The following is a 550-nucleotide window of genomic DNA, read 5'->3' on the forward strand; positions in this document are numbered from 1 at the left end:
GCATATAGAAATGAAGCAAGGGAAGGGATTTATACATATTAAAAGCTCCTCTCACCAATATTTATTCATTACTAATTGTCTCATCATCATGAGGTTTTGAAAAGGGTTTCTTGTTTGTATGTATAATTACAATGTAAGAAATAAGATAAAATAAAAAGCAATGAGTTATCAATTCCTGAAGGAAAGGCATGGAATACCTTAAAATAAAGATTTATGTGTAAGAGAAACTAACCTAAAAATGTTAAATATTATATGATTCAAACTATATAGCAACCTGGAAAATGCTAAACTATGGAAACAGTAAACAAGGTCATTGATTATCAGACCTATGGGATCATGATGAATAGGTGGACATCCAGGTATTTTTACGAAATTGGAAATGCTTTTTACAATCTGTATCTGGATGAGAGACCAGATCTGACCCATGCTATTGCCCACATGGGTGAAGATTTTTTCAAAAGTGACTGAAACTTCACAGGAACCCTCCAAACCATGCAATGCACCAGACCTGACTGGGTGTAACAACTTCAAATCCTCAGGAATCTCCATA

Source organism: Nannospalax galili, unplaced genomic scaffold (assembly GCF_000622305.1).
Source record: "Nannospalax galili isolate Female #2095 unplaced genomic scaffold, S.galili_v1.0 scaffold3733, whole genome shotgun sequence".
Lineage (NCBI taxonomy): Eukaryota > Metazoa > Chordata > Mammalia > Rodentia > Spalacidae > Nannospalax > Nannospalax galili.